At 45.6% G+C, this 15,153-nt stretch overlaps 1 long non-coding RNA gene across 1 annotated transcript in view; it reads right to left on the bottom strand.

The window, feature by feature from the left end:
- Nucleotides 1–938: 938 nt before the first annotated feature.
- LOC138649612 (uncharacterized) overlaps nt 939–15,153 on the bottom strand; it is a 91,819-nt gene continuing 77,604 nt past the window's right edge. Inside the window, exon 4 of the long non-coding RNA XR_011315330.1 lies at nt 939–1,034. This is a non-coding gene — a long non-coding RNA (uncharacterized lncRNA). The remainder of the gene's footprint in view (nt 1,035–15,153) is intronic.

The raw sequence follows: 15,153 nt of genomic DNA, 5'->3' as shown, positions 1-15,153 counted from the left end.
CCTCAGATGTAGACCGTAGTGCCCCCCCGGGGTCCGAAGCTCACAGTGCTCCATACAGGTCACAGGACCCTAACCCTCTCCATCACCGAAAATAGAAGATATGGAAATACGTCACGCTGGCAAAAAATGCCTGCACCCCCCTGCTCCCCAAGCATTATCTCTGCACTGTGACATCACTGTATACATTATCCCTGTACTGTGACATCACTGTATACATTATCCCTGTACTGTGACCAACTGTGTGCATTATCCCTGTACTGTGACATCACTGTGTGCTTTATTCCTGTACTGTGACATCATTATCTCTGTACTGTGACATCACTGTGTTTATTATCTCTGTAGTGTGACATGTTTATTATCCCTGTACTGTGACATCACTGTGTGCATTATCTCTGTACTGTGACATCACTGTGTGCATTCTCTGTGCTGTGACATTACTGTGCATTATCCCTGTACTGTGACATTACTGTGCATTATCCCTGTACTGTGACATCACTGTGTGCATTATCCCTGTACTGTGACATCATTATCTCTGTACTGTGACATCACTGTGTTTATTATCCCTGTACTGTGACATCACTGTGTACATCATTACTGCACTGTGACTTCACTGTGTGCATTATCCCTGCACTGTGACATCTGTACTGTGACATCACTGTGTGTATTATCTCTGTACTGTGACATCACTGTGTGCATCTCTGTACTGTGACATCATTATCTCTGTACTGTGACATCACTGTGTGTATTATCTCTGTACTGTGACATGTGTTTATTATCCCTGTACTGTGACATCATTGTGTGCATTATTCCAGATGTATTCATACAATAATGCTTAAAAGCCATATGTAGCGCTTTATTTGCTGACAACCGTTCTTCCTGCTGATTTACCATTGCAGACAATACAATACATACAAGTCGGAAACAACTGATGTACTTACATTATATTCCACCTATAAAGTGAGTTTTCATTCTATTAATTCGCTGTCAGCCGCTGTATCTTACTGGTGATGCTCCTCGCGCTGCTGGACTCACTTCTAGGGGACAGAGAGAATAAACACGGTTGTATGACATGATCAATGGTGTAGAAATATGGGGATAATACACATAACCGATCAGTAGAGCGAAATGTACAGTATGTGAGGCTTCATAGAAAAGATGGCACGAGCCTTGTAGGCCGAGAAATAGTAAGGTACTTTCCAAGAGCTCATTCATCATTCCAATGATATCACCAGTCATGGTCATCAAGAAATCTCAAGATCAGAGCTTCCACAGTTTCCAACAGTCCCAAGTTTGCTGAGAAAGTCCCAGAAACCAGAGCACAAATTAAGGCTACTTTCACACTAGCGTTAACTGCAATCCGTCACAATGCGTCGTTTTGCAGAAAAAACGCATCCTGCAAAAGTGCTTGCAGGATGCGTTTTTTCCCCATAGACTTGTATTGACGACGCATTGCGACGGATTGCCACATGTCGCATCCGTCGTGCGACGGATGCGTCGTGCTTCTGCGGACCGTCGGGAGCATAAAACGCTACATGTAACGTTTTTTGCTCCTGACAGACCGCTTTTTCCGACCACGCATGCGCGGCCGGAACTCCGCCCCCACCTCCCCGCACCTTACAATGGGGCAGCAGATGCGCCGGAGAAATGCATCCACTGCCTCCGTTGTGCAATGCGTTAAACGCTAGCGTCGGAATCTCTCCCCGACGCATTGCGACGGGGAGATTCCGACGCTAGTGTGAAAGTAGCCTAAGATGGTCTGAGCCAAACTCCTTTCCAAAAGGGAGTATTCCTGGCTGGTTCATGGGAGACACCAGATGTCCCTGAGGCTGGGCCTAAATGTCCAGGTTTTGCCCATTAGAATATTAGTAACGGGTTCTGTATTGTTTCATCCATTGGCGGCTATGAATGACAGATAAACGTTGGGAGCTGAGAAGTCTCCAACCTGAGGCATATAAAGGAACATTAAACCAAAAAACGATTAAAATAAAACAAGAACCGTAGCTGCCCTCGTTGTTTGTCAGTATTTTTAGAATAATTCTGAAACAAATAGAGGAAATCCTTCATAGAACACAGTCTTATAGGGATTGTCCAGGCTTAACACAAAAGGTTGCAGTCACTCTATGTAACTGCAGAGCCTGACAGCGTGTGCTGCACCCGCTGTCAGGATTCCCCGGTTTTGCCGGTGAGCGGGCAGTCACAAGCCTCGACCCATCCGACCTCCTCAGAGTTGCACGCCTAGTTCTTTGATGAAGTTATAAAGTCTTGGATGAATCTGCAAATATTTTTTTTTTTGCTAGCTGGAGACAAGAAGAGTGTGTCATGTCTAGTGGAAGTGTTTAGTCATCTTCTGATCTCAGCTTTGTATATGCTCCTGGAGACCACTCATTACTACCAGATCCAGATCTGCAGGGCCACCTCCATCATTACCCTTCCACATCAGACTGGAAGGAAACGAACACCAGGAGAATCTGTGCTGGTGTCCCCGGGCTTCCCCATAAATCTGGCATTCATTAACCGGAAGATATAGTAGTCAAGTGAATTTCCAGAAGTTTCATTTTTGCAGCTTTTACCCCCCAAGGGAATTTTTAGGAGCGGGCAAAATATCCAATTATTCAATGTCACAAAAGAATGCGGAGAGCTGGGTCGGTAGGTCGATTTCTGCACTGCATGGTCAGCAGCCATATTTTCTGAAAAATATACATAGATTTTCATCACTTAAAAAATGCGACTGGTGGATGATGCCTACTCAGAAAAAGATCACGTTGGGAGGGATTTATCAAAAATTGTGCAATGGTTTTATATATTTTTATTATAGCACCAGGATCAAAATGCAACTCTCTTTTATAGTGACTGAATGGAAAATGAAGGCAGTGATCTGATGGGTGGGCAAAGGTGACTGCTCTATCGCTATATGCACCATTTTTGATAAATTGTCCCCATTTAGTCATTTCATTGACTTTCGGACTGCTGAAGATAACCTTATGCTGCACTTGGCTTTCTCCACTAGTTCCGTAGACAATGAAGGCTGCTGTTCTGAGCTCCGTTCTCTGGATCGGTGGGAGTCCTATCAGTCAGACTCCAAGTAATCAGCAAGTTATCAGCAATCCTGTGGAGTTGCGTTTGGGCACCAAAGCCTCCACAAGTCATGAGATGCTTTTTCTCTCTATTGTCCGGGCATCAGTGATGTGCCACAACGTCTCGAACCCATACACACCATCACAAGAACATCAGCCAGGTGGGGTTCCAGAGGGGCTTTCTTAAATGGGCATGCAAGGCATAGTTACTAACATATGTGTTGGCAACTTACAGACATTTTGGTCCCATCTCGGTTCTTCCTAACCCCACTGGGACTGTCCCTCTGTTTGAGTATACCCTTCTCTGGATGACTGAATTGTTTCCAAAGAAGCAGGACAGCCCCAGCAAATTCTGGACAGTTGGCATCTATGGGAAGGTCTGGGTGTTGGTGGAGGGAACACACCTAGATGGGAGGTATAATAGGTGATCTTAGCTAGGACCGGCGTCAGCACCCGGGGAAGTGCCATCGCCCACGAGTGGGCTCCTCTGCTTTATCAGGGCTCTGACACTTGCGATAGTTACCTCTCCCTGCTCCACCGCTGCGGCGTCTTCTGACTGACGTTTCAGGTCAGAGGGCGCGATGACATCACTAGTGTGCGCCCTCTGCCTGAACAGTCAGTGCAGAGAGCTGGAATACGCCGACGCTGAGCAGTCCGGAGCAGAGCAGCAGCCAGAGAGGACAGGTATTTCATTTTTTTTTTGTTAATGTTTGGAGCAATATATGGGGCTCATCATACACTGAAGCATCTTATGGAGCTCATTATACGTGGAGCATTATATGGGGCCCATTCTGTAAGGAGCAATATATGGGGCTCATTATACTGTATGGGGCCCATCCTATACTGTATGGAGCATTATATGTGACAATATATGGATCTCATCATACACTGGAGCATCATATATGGGGCCCATCATATACTGTAGCATCATATGGGGCTCATTATCCATAGAGCATCATCATATGGGGCCAATTATATATGGATCACTATATGGGGCCCATTCTGCATGGAGCAATATATGAATATATGGGGCCTATCATACACTGTATGGAGCAATATATAGGGCTCATAATGTATGGGGCCCATCCTATACTGTATGGGGCATTATATGGGACCCATTATATATGTAGCAATATATGGGAAATATTATATACTGGAGCATTATATGGGACCCGTGATATATGGTGCAATATATGGGGCCCATCATATACTAGAGCATTATATGGGGCCCATTCTATATGGAGCATTATATGGGGCCCATCATATACTGTACGAAGCAATACATGGGAAGCATCATATACTGGAGCATTATATGGAGCCCATTCTGTATGGAGCATTATATGGGGCCCATTTTACTGTATGGAGCAATATAATAATAATATAATATTTTTTTATTTATATAGCGCCAACATATTCCGCAGCAATTTACAATTAAGCGGGGTATGTACAGACAATAAATTCAGTACAAGTTAAGACAATTTAAACAGTGACATTAGGGGTGAGGTCCCTGCTCACAAGCTTACAATCTACAAGGAAATGGGGGGACACAATAGGTGAAAAGTGCTTGTTATTTCAGGTCTGGCAATTATAATAAATAGGGTCATCAGCCCGTGTGTTTAAGTGCAATAGTCAAGTATCAAGTGCAGTTATCGTGTGCATGGAGGTTGTGGAGACAAATGAATAGTAGGGTCCAGATTCAGAATAATATTTGGAAGGAGGGAACAGGGCAAAGTTAGTTTACTGAGTAGTTGATGTGGTAGGCTTGTTTGAAGAGATGGGTTTTCAAAGCGCGCTTGACTAGGTCGGGGCTAAGTATCAGTCTGATTGTCTGGGGAAGTGCATTCCAGAGAGCTGGCGCAGCACGAGAGAAGTCTTGGAGACGGAGGTGCGAGGTTCGGATTACAGGCGATGTTAGGTCATTTGTAGAACGGAGGGCACGTGTAGGGCGATAGACGGAGATGAGAGAGGAGATATAAGGCGGTGCAGAACTGTGGAGAGCTTTGTGGGTGAGAGAGATGAGTTTATACTGAACCTTGTAGCGAATGGGTAGCCAGTGTAATGACTGGCACAAGATGGAGGCATCGGTGAAGCGGTTGGACAGAAATATGACCCTGGCTGCCGCATTCAAGGTGGATTGGAGAGGAGAAAGTTTGGAAAGAGGGAGACCGATCAGAAGAGAGTTGCAGTAGTCCAGACGGGAATGAATAAGAGCGACAGTAAGAGTCTTAGCAGTTTCAAAGGTGAGAAAAGGTCGGATTCTGGAGATGTTTTTAAGATGCAGGAGGTGACAGGAGCGAGTGAGTGATATAGGGAGTAAAGGAAAGTTCGGTGTCGAATATGACCCTTAGACAGTGGGCATGCTGCTTGGGAGTTATGGTTGAACCCTCCAGGGTAATTTCAATGTTGGTTAGAGTGAGGTTAGTAGAAGGGAGAAACACAAGAAGTTCCATTTTGGAGAGATTTAGTTTCAGATAGAGGGAGGACATGATGTTAGAGACAGCATACAGACAATCCTTGGTATTTTGAATTAGGGTAGGGGTGATGTCGGGGAAGAAGTGTATAATTGGGTGTCGTCAACATAGAGATGGTACTGGAACCCAAATCTGCTGATTGTTTGTCCAATAGGGGCAGTGTATAGAGAGAAGAGGAGGGGGCCCAGGACTGAGCCCTGCGGAACCCCGATAGTAAGGGGACGAGGAGAGGAAGAGGAACCGGCAAAAGATAAAGTGAAGGAGCGGTCAGAGAGGTAGGAGGAGAACCAGGAGAGGGCTTTGTCCTTGAGGCCTATGGAGCAGAGCATAGTGAGGAGGAGCTGGTGATCTACAGTGTCAAATGCGGCCGAGAGATCCAGGAGAATCAGCAGAGAGCAATGACCTTTGGATTTAGCTGTTATTAGATCATTAGAGACTTTAGTGAGGGCAATTTCAATGGAGTGTAAAGAGCGGAAACCAGATTGTAAAGGGTCAAGAAGAGAGTTATCTGAGAGATAGCGGATTAGACGGGAGTGGACCAAGCGTTCCAGGAGTTTAGAGATGAAGGAAAGGTTAGAGACAGGTCTGTAGTTAGCAGTGCAGTTCTGGTCCAGGGATGGCTTTTTAAGTAAAGGGGTTATGATGGCATGTTTAAATGAGGAGGGAAAGATGCCTGAGGAAAGAGAGAGGTTAAATATTGTAGCTAGGTGAGTGGTGACCACTGGTGAGAGAGACTGCAGGAGATGTGAAGGAATGGGGTCACTGTTGCAGGTTGTAGGCCGGGCGAGGAGCTTGGAAACTTCTTCTGAAACAGGCTCAAAAATGTCTAATGAACTTGAGGTGAGGCAGGGAAGGGGATCCAGGCACTGAAGAGATTGGGCTGAGATATCCTGATGGATGTAGTTGATTTTTTCTAGGAAATAAGTGGCCAGATCCTCACCACTGAGATTGGTGATGGGGGCCTGTACTTTAGGTTTCAGAAGGGAGTTTAAGGTTTCAAAAAGTCTTTTTGGTTTGTTGGATAGTGAGGTGATGAGGGTGGTGAAGTAGGATTGTTTGGCCAGAGAAAGGGCAGAGTTATAGGTTTTGAGCATTAACTTATAGTGGATGAACTCTTCTGCTAAGAGAGATTTTCTCCACTGCCGCTCTGCACACCTTGAGAAACGCTGAAGAAAGCATGTTTGCATAGTGTGCCAGGGCTGACGTTGTCTGTGTCGGGTCTTTCTGTGTGTAGAAGGTGCTGCTTCATCCAGGGCATTCTTCAGTGTATTATTGAAGTGCGACAATGCTAAGTCTGGACAGGAGAGGGAGGAGATAGGGGCTAAAGATGTGTGGAGATTGTCCATAAGCTGCTGGGTATTAATGGTACGTGTATTCCGACAAGTGTGGTTAGTGGGGGTGCCCTGGGTGACGAGACAATTCTTGACAGCGAAGGAAAGAAGGTTGTGGTCCGAGAACGGGAGAGGGGAGTTAGTAAAGTCGTGCAGCAATCCGGGACAAGAGAAAACCAGGTCCAGAGTATTCCCGTTCTCATGCGTAGGAGAATTAGTAAACTGTGAGAGGCCGAATGAAGAAGTTAAAGAAAGAAGAAGAGAGGCAGATTGGGAGAGGGGATCATTGATGGGGATGTTAAAGTCTCCCATGATGAGGGTGGGGATGTCACAGGATAGAAAGTGAGTAAGCCAGGTGGCAAAGTGGTCTAGAAACAGGCGGGAGGAGCCTGGAGGGCGATAAATAACCGCCACTCGCAAGGAGAAGGGCTTAAAGAATCTGACGGCATGGACTTCAAAGGAAGGAAATGTAAGTGAGGTAACCGGGGGATGACCTAGAAAGCACATTGTGATGAAAGGAGCAAACCAACACCTCCACCCTGTCTGTTCTCAGGTCTGGTGGTATGTGAAAATGTCAGGCCACCAAACGAGAGAGTGGCAGCGGCGGTGGTGTCTGAGTGCTGGATCCAGGTTTCTGTAATAGCCAAAAAGTTAAGCGAATTAGAGAGGAAAAGATCGTGAATGTAAGTTAGTTTGTTACAAACAGACCGTGCATTCCAGAGAGCACAGTGGAAAGCAATAGGAGAAGGCATGCACTGAATGTTAATAAGATTAGCAGGGTTTCTATATGCAGCTGGAGGAGAGTAATGTATGCTGGTGGAGGGAGGCCCAGGGTTGGGGGAGATGTCTCCTGCAACTAGTAGAAGGAGAAAAAACAGAAAGAGCAGGTGGTGGGATGATTTGTATGAACATTTTGATTGCTGCATGGAGGTAGTGGCTGGTTTGGAGTGGGTAAGAAATGTCAGTAGAGCCTCAGAGTTATACATGGGAGAGGGGAGGGGTGGATATAGAGAGAGTGCCCAGAATGTGTTAAAGGGCGAGTGAGTTATGAGAAAGCAGAAGTAAAAACAAATAAGAAGCAGATTGATATGATCAATGCATAATGTATTATGACTGACCAAGAAACATAATTGTTTGACAAACTTATGCACTTTATTTGGGTCTCATTCTGTTCGGAGCAATATATGTGGCTCATTATACTGTATGGAGCATTATATGGGGTACATTATTCTGTATGGAGCAATATATGGGGCTCACTCTGTATGGAGCAATATATGGAGCCCATTCTGTATGGAGCACTATGTTGTGTCTATAATACTGTATGGCGCAATATATGGGGCTCATCCTTCTGTATGAAGCTATATATGGGGTACATTATTCTGTATGGAGCACTATGTGATGCCCATAATACTGTATGGAGCAATATACGGGGCTCATTATACTGTATGGGCCCCATCCTATACTGTATGAAGCATTATGTGGGACCCATTATATATGAAGCAATATATGGGGCCCATCATATACTGGAGCATTATATGGAACCCATTCTTTATGGAGCATTATATGGGGCCCTGTTGTGAATTCTGTGGCTGAGTTCACTTCTGTGGTCACAAGTGGTATTGCAGTCTCTGGGCTTCCTCCCTCAGGTGTTTTGGTGAGCTCGTTGGCTGCCTTGCTATTTAGCTCCACCTGAGTCTGTCTTCCTTGCTCCTTGTCAATGTTCCAGTGTTGGATCTGAGCTACTGCATCTTTCCTTGGGCCTGCTGCTCTGCTAGATAAGTGCTTCTAGTTTGTTTTCTGTTTTTTCTGTCCAGCTTGCTATTAACTTTTGCTGGAAGCTCTGAGAAGCAAAGGGGTGCACCGCCGTGCTGTTAGTTCGGCACGGTGGGTCTTTTTGCCCCTTTGCGTGGTTTTCGTTTTAGGGTTTTTTGTAGACTGCATAGTTCTCTTTGCTATCCTCGCTCTGTCTAGAATATCGGGCCTCACTTTGCTGAATCTATTTCATTCCTACGTTTGTCTTTTCATCTTGCTAACAGTCATTATATGTGGGGGGCTGCCTATTCCTTTGGGGTATTTCTCTGAGGTAAGTCAGGCTTGTATTTCTATCTTCAGGCTAGTCAGCTCCTCAGGCAGTGCCGAGTTGCATAGGTAGTTATAGGCGCAATCCACTGCTGCTTATAGTTGTGTGAGGATAGATCAGGTACTGCAGTCTACAGAGATTCCACGTCTCAGAGCTTGTCCTATTGTTTTTGGTTATTGCCAGATCTCTGTATGTGCGCTGATTACTGCACGCTGTGTTGCCTGATTGCCAGCCATAACAGTACAAGGAGCCACACCAATGATTCCCAATAGAGGGAAAAAAGAAATCCTGACATCATTTTTTTTTCTTAGCTCTGTCTTCAGTCTTCTTTTTCCCCTAGACATTAGAGTGCTTCAGGACACAGCTGTGGACATGGATATTCAGGCTCTGTGCTCCTCAATGGATAATCTCGTTGTAAATGTACAAAAGATTCAAGATACTATTGATCAGAAATCGATGCTAGAACCAAGAATTCCGATTCCTGATTTGTTTTTTGGTGACAGAACTAAGTTCCTGAGCTTCAGAAATAATTGTAAGCTATTTTTGGCCTTGAAACCTCATTCTTCTGGTAATCCTATTCAACAGGTTTTGATTATTATTTCTTTTTTGCGCGGCGACCCACAGGACTGGGCGTTTTCTCTTGCGCCAGGAGACCCTGCATTGAGTAGTGTCGATGCGTTTTTCCTGGCGCTCGGATTGCTTTACGATGAGCCTAATTCAGTGGATCAGGCTGAGAAAAATCTGCTGGCTTTATGCCAGGGTCAGGATGATATAGAAGTATATTGTCAGAAATTTAGAAAGTGGTCAGTACTCACTCTGTGGAATGAATCTGCACTAGCGGCTTTGTTCAGAAAGGGTCTCTCTGAAGCTCTTAAGGATGTAATGGTGGGATTTCCTATGCCTGCTGGTTTGAATGAGTCCATGTCCTTGGCCATTCAGATCGGTCGTCGCTTGCGCGAGCGTAAATCTGTGCACCATCTGGCGGTATTGTCTGAGAGTAAACCTGAGCCTATGCAGTGCGACAGGACTATGACTAAAGTAGAACGGCAAGAACACAGACGTCTGAACAGACTGTGTTTCTATTGTGGTGATTCTACTCATGCTATTTCTAATTGTCCTAAACGCACTAGGCGGTTCGATAGCTCTGCCGTTATTGGTACTGTACAGTCCAAATTCCTTTTGTCCATTACCTTAATGTGCTCTTTGTCATCGTATTCTGTCATGGCGTTTGTGGATTCAGGCGCTGCCCTGAATCTGATGGATTTGGATTATGCTAAACGTTGTGGATTTTTCTTGGAGCCTTTGCGGTGTCCTATTCCGTTGAGAGGAATTGATGCTACACCTTTGGCCAAGAATAAGCCTCAGTACTGGGCCCAGCTGACCATGTGCATGGCTCCTGCACATCAGGAAGTTATTCGCTTTCTGGTACTGCATAATTTGCATGATGTGGTCGTGTTGGGGTTGCCATGGCTACAAACCCATAATCCAGTATTGGATTGGAACTCTATGTCGGTAACCAGCTGGGGTTGTCAGGGAGTACATGGTGATGTTCCATTTTTGTCTATTTCGTCATCCATTCCTTCTGACATCCCAGAGTTCTTGTCGGACTTTCAGGATGTATTTGAAGAGTCCAAGTCTGATGCCCTACCTCCGCATAGGAATTGTGATTGTGCTATCGATTTGATTCCTGGTAGTAAATTCCCTAAGGGTCGTTTATTTAATTTGTCCGTACCTGAAGACACCGCTATGCGCAGTTATGTGAAGGAGTCCCTGGAGAAGGGACATATTCGCCCATCGTCGTCACCATTGGGAGCAGGGTTCTTTTTTGTAGCCAAGAAGGATGGTTCGCTAAGACCGTGTATTGATTACCGCCTTCTTAATAAGATCACTGTTAAGTTTCAGTATCCCTTGCCATTGATTTCTGACTTGTTTGCTCGGATTAAGGGGGCTAGTTGGTTCACCAAGATAGATCTTCGTGGTGCGTATAATCTGGTGAGAATCAGGCAAGGAGATGAATGGAAAACGGCATTTAATACGCCCGAGGGTCATTTTGAGTATCTGGTGATGCCGTTCGGACTTGCCAATGCTCCATCTGTTTTTCAGTCTTTTATGCATGACATTTTCCGTGAGTATCTGGATAAATTCTTGATTGTTTACTTGGATGACATTTTGATCTTCTCAGATGATTGGGAGTCTCATGTGAAGCAAGTCAGAATGGTTTTCCAGGTACTGCGTGCTAATTCCTTGTTCGTGAAGGGATCAAAGTGTCTCTTCGGTGTGCAGAAAGTTTCATTTTTGGGGTTCATCTTTTCCCCTTCTACTATCGAGATGGATCCGGTTAAGGTTCAGGCCATCCAGGATTGGACTCAGCCGACATCTCTAAAAAGTCTGCAGAAATTCCTGGGCTTTGCTAATTTTTATCGTCGCTTCATCTGTAATTTTTCTAGCATTGCCAGACCATTGACCGATTTGACCAAGAAGGGTGCTGATTTGGTTAATTGGTCTTCTGCTGCCGTGGAAGCTTTTCAGGAGTTGAAGCGTCGTTTTTGCTGTGCCCCTGTGTTGTGTCAACCTGATGTTTCTCTTCCGTTCCAGGTCGAGGTTGATGCTTCTGAGATTGGTGCAGGGGCGGTTTTGTCACAGAGAGGTTCTGGTTGCTCAGTGTTCAAACCATGTGCTTTCTTTTCCAGGAAATTTTCTGCTGCTGAGCGTAATTATGATGTGGGCAACCGAGAGTTGCTGGCCATGAAGTGGGCATTCGAGGAGTGGCGTCATTGGCTGGAGGGTGCTAAGCATCGCGTGGTGGTTTTGACTGATCATAAGAACCTTACTTATCTTGAGTCTGCCAAGCGCTTGAATCCTAGACAGGCCCGTTGGTCGTTATTTTTTGCTCGTTTTGATTTTGTGGTTTCATACCTTCCGGGCTCTAAAAATGTGAAGGCGGATGCTCTGTCTAGGAGTTTTGTGCCCGACTCTCCGGGGTTATCTGAGCCGGCGAGTATCCTCAAGGAAGGAGTCATTGTGTCTGCCATCTCCCCTGATTTGCGGAGAGTGTTGCAGAAATTTCAGGCTAATAAACCTGATCGTTGTCCGGCCGAGAAACTGTTCGTCCCTGATAGGTGGACTAGTAAAGTTATCTCTGAACTTCATTGTTCGGTGCTGGCCGGTCATCCAGGAATCTTTGGTACCAGGGAGTTGGTTGCTAGATCCTTCTGGTGGCCATCTCTGTCACGGGATGTGCGTGCTTTTGTGCAGTCCTGTGGAATTTGTGCTAGGGCTAAGCCCTGCTGTTCACGTGCCAGTGGGTTGCTTTTGCCCTTGCCGGTCCCGAAGAGGCCTTGGACACATATTTCGATGGATTTCATTTCTGACCTTCCCGTTTCTCAAAAAATGTCGGTCATTTGGGTGGTCTGTGATCGCTTTTCTAAAATGGTCCATCTGGTGCCCTTGGTTAAATTGCCTTCCTCCTCTGATTTGGTGCCTTTGTTCTTCCAGCATGTGGTTCGTTTACATGGCATTCCTGAGAATATTGTTTCTGACAGAGGTTCCCAGTTTGTCTCGAGGTTCTGGCGAGCCTTTTGTGGTAGGATGGGCATTGACCTATCTTTCTCCTCGGCCTTCCATCCTCAGACTAATGGCCAGACCGAACGAACCAATCAGACCTTGGAAACATATCTGAGATGTTTTGTTTCCGCTGACCAGGATGATTGGGTGTCATTTTTGCCGTTGGCTGAGTTCGCCCTTAATAATCGGGCCAGCTCGGCTACCTTGGTCTCTCCATTTTTCTGCAATTCTGGGTTCCATCCTCGTTTCTCTTCAGGACAGGTTGAGTCTTCGGACTGTCCTGGTGTGGATTCTGTGGTGGACAGGTTGCAGCAGATCTGGACTCAGGTGGTGGACAATTTGACCTTGTCCCAGGAGAAGGCTCAGCTTTTCGCTAATCGCAGACGCCGTGTGGGACCCCGACTTCGTGTTGGGGATCTGGTTTGGTTATCTTCTCGTCATATTCCTATGAAGGTTTCCTCTCCTAAATTTAAACCTCGTTTTATTGGTCCGTATAGGATTTCTGAGATTCTCAATCCGGTGTCTTTTCGTCTGACCCTCCCAGACTCCTTTTCCATACATAATGTATTCCATAGGTCGTTGTTGAGGAGATACGTGGCACTTATGGTTCCATCTGTGGAGCCTCCTGCCCCTGTTTTGGTGGAGGGGGAATTGGAGTATATTGTGGAGAAGATTTTGGATTCTCGTGTCTCTAGACGGAAACTCCAGTATCTGGTCAAATGGAAGGGTTATGCTCAGGAAGATAATTCCTGGGTTTTTGCCTCTGATGTCCATGCCCCAGATCTTGTTCGTGCCTTTCATGTGGCTCATCCTGGTCGGCCTGGGGGTTCTGGTGAGGGTTCGGTGACCCCTCCTCAAGGGGGGGGTACTGTTGTGAATTCTGTGGCTGAGTTCACTTCTGTGGTCACAAGTGGTATTGCAGTCTCTGGGCTTCCTCCCTCAGGTGTTTTGGTGAGCTCGTTGGCTGCCTTGCTATTTAGCTCCACCTGAGTCTGTCTTCCTTGCTCCTTGTCAATGTTCCAGTGTTGGATCTGAGCTACTGCATCTTTCCTTGGGCCTGCTGCTCTGCTAGATAAGTGCTTCTAGTTTGTTTTCTGTTTTTTCTGTCCAGCTTGCTATTAACTTTTGCTGGAAGCTCTGAGAAGCAAAGGGGTGCACCGCCGTGCTGTTAGTTCGGCACGGTGGGTCTTTTTGCCCCTTTGCGTGGTTTTCGTTTTAGGGTTTTTTGTAGACTGCATAGTTCTCTTTGCTATCCTCGCTCTGTCTAGAATATCGGGCCTCACTTTGCTGAATCTATTTCATTCCTACGTTTGTCTTTTCATCTTGCTAACAGTCATTATATGTGGGGGGCTGCCTATTCCTTTGGGGTATTTCTCTGAGGTAAGTCAGGCTTGTATTTCTATCTTCAGGCTAGTCAGCTCCTCAGGCAGTGCCGAGTTGCATAGGTAGTTATAGGCGCAATCCACTGCTGCTTATAGTTGTGTGAGGATAGATCAGGTACTGCAGTCTACAGAGATTCCACGTCTCAGAGCTTGTCCTATTGTTTTTGGTTATTGCCAGATCTCTGTATGTGCGCTGATTACTGCACGCTGTGTTGCCTGATTGCCAGCCATAACAGGGCCCATCATATACTGTATGGAGCATTATATGAGGCCCATCAAACACTGTATGGAGCAATATATGGGGCTTATTATACTGTATGAAGCGCTATGTGGTGCCCATAATACTGTATTGAGGACTATGCTGTCTGGTTTCTGACCTATTGTAGAATTTGCAATATATATCACTCAAATAATGTAAAGGGGACAACTCAACTTAAGCGTAGGGGTGACCGCTTACATTACTGCTCCCATGATAGAAATGATTTGTCTGTTTAGCAAACATATTATATACAGTATATAGCCAATCAGTGGAGACGCTACCAGCAGAATTGTGAGTGCAGCTCTGGAGTATAATACAGGATGTAACTCAGGATCAGTAATGTAATGTATGTACACAGTGACTGCGCCAGAAGAATAGTGAGTGCAGCTCTGGAGTATAATACAGGAGGTAACTCAGGATTAGTAATGTAATGTATGTACACAGTGACTGCACCAGCAGAATAGTGAGTGCAGCTCTGGAGTATAATACAGGAGGTAACTCAGGATCAGTAATGTAATGTATGTACACAGTGACTGCACCAGCAGAATAGTGAGTGCAGCTCTGGAGTATAATACAGGATGTAACTCAGAATCAGTAATGTAATGTATGTACACAGTGACTGCACCAGCAGAATAGTGAGTGCAGCTCTGGGGTATAATACAGGATGTAACTCAGGATCAGTGATGTAATGTATGTACACAGTGACTGCACCAGCAGAATAGCGAGTGCAGCTCTGGAGTATAATACAGGATGTAACTCAGGATCAGTAATGTAATGTATGTACACTGAGATTGCACCAGCAGAATAGTGAGTGCAGCTCTAGAGTACAGGACAGGTAATGAAATGTATTTGCAGTGGTCCTCTTGGTGCCTGTAGGCTGCTGTACACTCCACTTTACAATTTTGAAATCAAAGTTTGTGCCAAGTGAATTCTCTATAGTCACCTCTGAATGGCTCTGTCCTCTGCTGAACCTTTGCTGTGCATGACATTGT

The sequence above is a fragment of the Ranitomeya imitator genome, chromosome 9, assembly GCF_032444005.1.
Source record: "Ranitomeya imitator isolate aRanImi1 chromosome 9, aRanImi1.pri, whole genome shotgun sequence".
Taxonomy (NCBI): domain Eukaryota; kingdom Metazoa; phylum Chordata; class Amphibia; order Anura; family Dendrobatidae; genus Ranitomeya; species Ranitomeya imitator.
The sequence above is the reverse complement of the archived record's forward strand: the minus strand, read 5'-3'. Positions and strand labels throughout refer to the sequence as shown.